This window comes from Telopea speciosissima, chromosome 4 (assembly GCF_018873765.1).
Source record: "Telopea speciosissima isolate NSW1024214 ecotype Mountain lineage chromosome 4, Tspe_v1, whole genome shotgun sequence".
NCBI classification, from domain to species: Eukaryota; Viridiplantae; Streptophyta; class Magnoliopsida; order Proteales; family Proteaceae; genus Telopea; species Telopea speciosissima.
Genome location: NC_057919.1, coordinates 36,728,700 through 36,735,771, shown reverse-complemented (window position 1 = coordinate 36,735,771; position 7,072 = coordinate 36,728,700).

Genomic DNA, 7,072 nt, shown 5'->3' with positions numbered 1-7,072 from the left:
ACCCTGAGACACGCCCGAGAGCAACTTAAGGATTCTGGGTTTTGGGCGGATTCACTGAGGTGGGTCCGCTTGTAACTCCGCCAAAGAGGAAAGCCATATTAGGCTGAACGGACTAACAAACGGATACACGACAGTGAGTCTAGTTGTTCGTCCGCTGCCTTTCCTTTGAACAGCTGCGAAGAGCAACACCTCCAGCCCTTCTTTCATGGATCCATTAGGATCTTAGGGTTGGGGAGGTGAGCTCAGACCTTCGTTGGAGGTCCAATACATGAAGTCCTACACAATGATAAGGGGATTTGGGGGATTTAGGTCCATTCCCAAGGTTCTTCCCAACCTAAGCTAGGTTTCCAATGATTGAACAGCATAGGGGTCAATCAAATTCATGAATGCAAGGTTAAAGGGATTTAAGTCTAAAGAAGTATTAACTAGGTATTGTTGAGCTCCCAAGGGAAACCCCAACATTGAAATCGATCCCAAGGGATTCCCAAGGTTTTAAAAAGAGAAGAGAGAGAGGAAGGTGAAGATGCCTACCTCAAAGATGGATCAATCGGTGACCTCCACCTCCACAGCCTCTCAAAACCCCTTCAAGTTTCCCTCCACCAATGCCTTCAATGCTCCAAGCCTCCAACATATTGGGTAGGTAGAGAAGTAATGCGGCTTGAGAGTTAAGTCTTGGTTTTTAAAACCAATCTCCCTCTTAAGGTCTGTTTGGTCTGAGGCTTAATGAGTCAAAACTCATTAAAAGGCTTATTTAGCCAATGGGTCCACCCAATGGCAACCTACAAACCAAGGAAAGACAAAGATGAGGCCAACCTCGTCCAAAAGACTAAACTAGGGTGCCCGAGGTATGGGGTGTGGGTCCTATGCGAGGAAAACACACAAGGACCAAAGACAGCACGGGTGGATTCAGTCTTGGTGAGTCCGCTCATGCTTTCGCTACTGCTGTAAAAGCAGAAGCACAAGGACTTCGATCGGGCTTTAGCCCACACCTCAAGGTAAACTAGAGTAAGGTATAGTATCATTTACAAGGTTAAAGTCTTACCCCTCAGCCGTCACGACGTGTCCTTTGTGATCCCGAATAACTTCCCGATCATGATACTAAGTTCATTACCAAAGGAGGTATCTAACTGTGGGGACACGGGGAATGCCTTTCGGTACTCCTCACTTTTTGGACTCATGCTGGGAGGATGATCAACGAATTCACCATCGACAAAATCTTCCCCACTGCCGGTTAAGGAACCTCTCTTCCACAGGCAAGCCCGTGATATGGTCAACGATCTTATGACTAGGTTTGACCACAAGTGAAAATAGTTCGCCAGCATACACGGAAGCAGAATCTACACGTCACACGAGAGAAAAACATTATTAAATAATAAATCTGGGCGCGGGTGTAACATCCTCTCCACCTTACAAGAATTTCGTCCCTGAAATTGTCGTACCTTGTAGGAATCCAAGGGAAGGGTATTTTGTTCACATTTTCACCTCGGCTTCCCAAGAGGCTTCTTCTTCTGTGTGGTTACACCACTTCACCTTTACATAATGAATAGGTCTATTACGGAAATTCACCACCTTGCTGTCCAATATCTTCTTAAGCTGTTCTTTATAGGACATATCTGCCGCCAACTCTGGTGGTTCCTGAGAGAGAATATGACTAGGGTCATGTACATACTTCCGCAACATGGACATGTGAAAGACATCATGTACGCCGTCGAGATATGGTGGAAGTGCTAACCGATAAGCCACCGGTCCAACCTCTGTAAGAATCTCATAAGGCCCAATATATCTCGGGCTTAATTTACCCTTCTTGCTGAACCGCATCACGCCCTTAGTAGGCGACACCTTGAGGAATACCTTGTCACCGATGAGGAATTCCAGATCCTTTCGCCTTTGATCTACATAGCCTTTCCGCTTAGACTGGGCAGCTTTAATTCTTTCACGGATCAAATCCACTTTTTCACAGGTTGCTTGGATTAGCTCCGACCCAAGAATGCGCCACTCACCTACTTCGTCCCAATACGAGGGAGTTCGGCACTTCTTCCCATACTGTGCTTCAAAGGGTGCCATCCCAATAGTAGCTTGGTAACTATTGTTACAAGCAAACTCAATAAGCGAGATGTGCTCATCCCAACTGTCCTGCATATCAATGGCACAAGCTCGAAGCATGTCTTCCAATGTCTGTATTGTTCTTTCCTACTGACTGTCGGTCTGTAGATGGAAGGCAGTGCTAAAGCTCATTAGGGTACCCATAGATCTTTGGAATCTTCCCAAGAATTTAGAAGTGAACCTGGGATCCTGATCTAAGATAATGCTAACTGGAACTCCATGTAGGCAAACCACGCTATCAATATACAAGCAGGCCAATCTATCCATAGAATAGGTGACTTTAATTGGGATGAAGTGAGCCATCTTTGTCAACCTATTCACAATGATCCATATAGCATCAACGCCCTTAGGCGTACGGGGTAATCCTGTGATGAAGTCCATAGTAACATGCTCCCATTTCCATTCTGGCACAGGCAATGACTATAACAGGCCATGGGGACGTTGCCTATCGGCTTTCACTTGCTGACAAGTGAGACACCGAGCTACATAATTATCTACATCCCTCTTCATTCCACTCCACCAGTAATGTCCTTTTAGGTTCCTATACATTTTAGTACTACCTGGGTGAATCGAGTAGGGAGATTCATGTGCCTCTGCCAACACTTCCTTTCTTAGCTGATCGTCCTTGAGGACACATAGACGATCTCTAAACATGAGAATGCCGCTATCTGTCAATGTGAAGGCCAGATCACGCTGTGTGTCACCCTGGATAGCTTCAATAATCTCCATAAAACATTCATCTGAAGCTTGAGTTGCCTTAATCTTTTCAACCAAAGTTGATTGCACCGACAAAGTTGCTAAAGATAGGGTAACACCTTCTACCTGTAGCTCCAATTCCAATCTCCTAGCTTCTTCTACAAGCTCCTTGCTGACAGCTAAGGATGCAATAGATAAGGTTTGGGATTTTCGACTGAGAACGTCTGCCACAACATTTGCCTTACCTGGGTAGTAATGAATGGTGCAATCATAGTCCTTCATGAGCTCCAACCAACGCCTCTGTCTCATATTAAGTTCCTTCTGAGTAAAGAAATATTTAAGGCTCTTATGGTCGTTGTAGATCTAACTTTTCTCTCCATACAGATAGTGCCTACAGATCTTTAGAGCAAAGACAACAGCCGCCAATCTAAATCATGAGTTGGGTAATTCCTCTCATATTCCTTCAACTGACGAGAAGCGTAGGCCACCACTTTATCACCTTGCATTAACACACACCCAAGTCCCATTATCGACGCATCACAATAGACTACCATTCCCCCAGTACCATTTGGTATGGTAAGCACCGGGGCCAAAATCAGTCGTTGCTTCAGGTCCTGGAAATTCTTTTCACATTCGTCTGACCACTCGAATGTTTCATGATGTGTTTGATAAATACATTATTCGTCTAGGAGTAGAGATTTTGAAAAGTTTTCGATGAATCTCCTATAGTAATTGGCCAGACCAAGAAAACTGTGAATATCTGCTACATTCTTGGGTATCTCCCAGTCAACTACCGACTGTACCTTGCCGGGGTCAACTTCAATACCCTTCGCAGACACCAAATGACCTAGAAAAGCCACTTGTTGTAACCAGAACTCGCACTTGCTGAACTTAGCATATAATTGCTTTTCTCGCAAGCGTTGAAGCACAAATCAAAGATGGTCAGCATGCTCTTCTTCGCTCTTAGAGTAAACTAGGATGTCATCAATAAATACAATAATGTATTTATCAAACACATCATGAAACACCCTATTCATAAACTCCATAAAAGCTATCGGGGCATTGGTTAGCCCAAAAGACATAACCAGGAATTCGTAATGACCATATCGCGATCCAAACGCAGTCTTGCTAATGTCACTATCTCTGATCTTCAGCTGGTGATACCCCGAGCGGAGATCAATTTTAGAGAATACCCTAGCATCCTGTAACTGATCAAATAAATCATCGATCCTAGGCAGCGAGTATCGATTCTTGATTGTCAGCTTGTTGAGTTCACGGTAGTCAATACATAAATGCATGCTACCGTCCTTCTTCACAAACAAAACAGGCGCGCCCCACAGGGAAACACTTGGCCTGATAAAACCCTTCTTCAATAGGTCATTACGCTGTCCCTAAAGTTCTTTCAGTTTTGATGGGGCCATTCTATACGGTGCCTTGGACACTGGAGCAGCGCCGGGTATTAGATCAATCATAAATTCCGTTTCTCGATCCGGTGGTAACTGTGTGAGGTCCTCTAGAAAGACATCAGGAAAATCTCTTACCACACTTATCTCTTCCATAGGTGTAACCTTGGCTTCAGTATCCATTACAGAGGCTAAAAAGCATTGACAACCTTACGCCAAGAGCTTCTAAACTTAGAGAGTTGATATGATTGGGCTCTTGGGCTTCTTACTTTTGTTGCCCTTGAATACGAACTCATTAGCCTCCCCTGTCTGAAAGAGTACCTTCCTCTCTGCACAAATCAGACTAGCTCCGTGTGTGGATAACCAGTCCATTCCCAGAATTACGTCTAAATCTTTCATGTCTAAAATGATCAAACTAGCCTCAAACCCGTGATTGCTTACCCGAATAGGGCAAGAGTGAAAGGATCGGTCAAGCTCAACTTTGCTTCCATTCGGTGTACTAACCATCAACTTTTGCCCCAGTATGATTGGCTCAATAGGTAACTTCTCGACAAAGGAGGGGGATACAAAGGAGTGTGACGCCCCTGAATCAAATAACACATAAGCAGGTAAGGAGCACACGAAAATCATGCCTGACAAACACCGAATAACCAAACATGATAAATTCAACTTAATTAATTTGACTAAGATGGTTGAGTGTAGTACCTATGATAACACCAGGGTCAGATTGGGCTTCCTCATGTGTAACAGAATAGACTGGCCCCTGAGTCTTGCTTACTGGTGATGGAACAAGTGGGCGAACAGCAGTCCTTGCCTAGGGTGGTTTGAAAGTCACCACTGGCCATGAACCCAATTGTCGCGGTTGTGGACAATCCTTGGCCATATGACCAGACTCCTTGCAGTGTAACATGTAAGAGTCTGAGCCCCATAATGAGAAGCAGGTACAGATTTAGGCACTTGAGTCGAATTAGGTCTACGAAATTGAATCGGGGCTGCGTTGGTATAAGACCCTCTTCTTTGGAACTTGCCAAGTCCCCTAGAATCATGAGAAGGCATCGACCTCTTGCCTTCCTGGATAGCCCGATAATTCTCCCTCTACTGATCCTCTATCAGCTTAGCAGCTTCAACCACCTCTGCATAGGTGGGGTACTTATGCAATACCACTGCAGTACTCAGACAGGCTCTAAGTCCTCTTTCAAACCTTCTTGCCTCCACGTCCTCAGTCTTCAAGTGAATCGGAGCAAAATAGAAATACTCCTCGAAGAGTTGTTGGTATTCAAGGACCGATTTGGATCCTTGACTGAGGTTCATGAATTCAATTTCCTTCTTTTCCCGAAAATTCCTAGGAAAGTAGTTCTCAAGGAAAGCTTCCTTAAATTGTGCCCAAGTAGCATTGGGATATTTAGCCCAGAAGTGATCCTTCGAGGAATGCCACCATATATCAGTGTCACCTTGGAGTTGGAAAGTAGCACATCGGATCTTCTCGAAATCATTGCACGATAGTACTTCAAAAACCTCTCGAGATCCCAGAGCCAAGTAGCTGGGAACATTGAGTCATGGATCAGCTTGTAAAAAGTGGGAGGATGATGCTTTTGGAATCTCTTAGAGAGTTTGGAGGCATCAACTCATTCCAATACTACGTTTCTGACAGGTAGGGCAGCAGGAGGAGGGGGAGGTGGATCTTGAGTCACCTGTGCTGCAGGAACTTCATTTGCAGCAGGACCAAGAGGAGGAATGATGGGAGTGACATTAGCCGAGGGATTTGGGACTCCGTGCACCTGAGGTGGTACTCTTGGTCCTTCCCTACCAGCATTTTGAAGCTGGGCAGTCACATTACGCATAAAAGTGCACTGCTCATTTTGGGAATCCCAATGTTCTCTCCACATATCACGAAGAATATTTCCCAAGAGCACCGCGATATTGGCATTAGTGTTCACCGAAGGACGTGCAGGCAAACTTCCTCAGAAACATCACCGACGTCATCCCTAGGTAGGTAACGATTTCAATTGTGAGTATTGACCATGTTGTAGCACCTGATAAATTAAGATGCCTCACATGTTAGCACAAGATAGAGAGGAATAAGCACGACATAGAGAAAGAGCATATAATTGCACAAAAAAATGTGTGTCCCAACAAACGGAGGCAACAAGAGTCCTAAGAAGGAGGTTGAGCCCAAAAATATAGGCCAATGGCCCTTTAGAACCCTAGCGGATCCACAAACGGATCAACTCCTCTGAGTCCGATCTTGAGTCTGTTCAAAAATTTAAATCGGACGGACATACGGGTGGATGCGGAACGTGAGTCCGCTCCTTCATCAGTTCTAAGGGTGCTCACAGGCAGAGAGGAAAGGGGTTGAACGGGTTAACAGGCAGATCCTTATATCGTGGTTCCATTTGTTCATCCGCCCAATACAGAAGACGAAAGGTCAGAGTCTATAGTCTCAGCGGTTCCACGAGCGGATTCATGATTAGTGAGTCCGTTCGTGCGTCCGCTCGATAGATTTTAACAAAATAGAAACCGCTCAGTTTAGTTTCATATTTTGGGATAGTTGGTTAGGAGCGGGAGAACAGAGTAAGTGTGTCCAAGCTTCGTCCGCCCCACATTTCTTGCCCCTAAATCGTGGATTTGGCTTCCTCTACTTCAAATCTCAATCTTCCTACCTCAAGGTATGAATTTCCTCATCCATTGGATTCCTTGCATTGTTTGAGTTTCTCTTCTAGGGTTTTATTCAAGTTCTTCTCCGTTATTCTTCTACACTGTGTTGGATTGTTTGAGAATATGTGGAGACATCATTTTTTAGTTCTTTTTACTATTAATCTATCTGTGAACATGTCCAACCATGTACACCCCCCATCGATTTGGGCTAGGGT